This window comes from Phalaenopsis equestris, unplaced genomic scaffold (genome assembly GCF_001263595.1).
Source record: "Phalaenopsis equestris unplaced genomic scaffold, ASM126359v1 Scaffold001236, whole genome shotgun sequence".
NCBI lineage: Eukaryota > Viridiplantae > Streptophyta > Magnoliopsida > Asparagales > Orchidaceae > Phalaenopsis > Phalaenopsis equestris.
Window position 1 is genome coordinate 318,059 of NW_018165675.1, and position 728 is coordinate 318,786.

The following is a 728-nucleotide window of genomic DNA, read 5'->3' on the forward strand; positions in this document are numbered from 1 at the left end:
ACGTGATATCAAAAATTGATGCCAACATTGCCCATAATAATGATGATTATGTAATACCTTATTACTTACATTGCTACAAACCTCAAGTGTCATTGTACCTACTTCAACTTGACCTACAACCTTTAATAACTTACAATCACATGGTGCCTAAAGAATAACTTTATGCAAGTATATTTCAAATTTAACTTTCTTTAATATTTCATTTTTGTAACTAATTAATGAGATAACCATAATATTAAGATAATTAATCAAATGAAGAATCTATGCTAGCCATTTAGGAATGATGTTTGTTGTTAATGAATTTAGCATAGAAGCCCAATAAATTCAAAAATCTATGATATCAGAGATGGAGGACAATCAATATGTGCTCTAAGTCTTTTCTAGCCAATTAAATAATTAGTCCTAATCATTCAATCTTAGATGGGGTCTAAAGTGTTGCAATCATGCAACAATGAAGTGAATGTCTTATCTTATATTTGCATAATAACTTTCACATTAGTTCAAAAATTTACATCATAGATTTTACTATATAAAAATATTGTTTATCCAAAATCTCTAAATATTTTAATTATTAAAGCATTTTTTATATTTTAATTTATTAATAAAATTATGTAAACATCTTTTCATTGCAAGGGTTTTAAAAATGTTTATTAAATTGATTTCAAATTATTTTATAAAGTAGAAAGGATGAAAAAGTATATGTAAACTACAAATAAAAAAAAAATGTG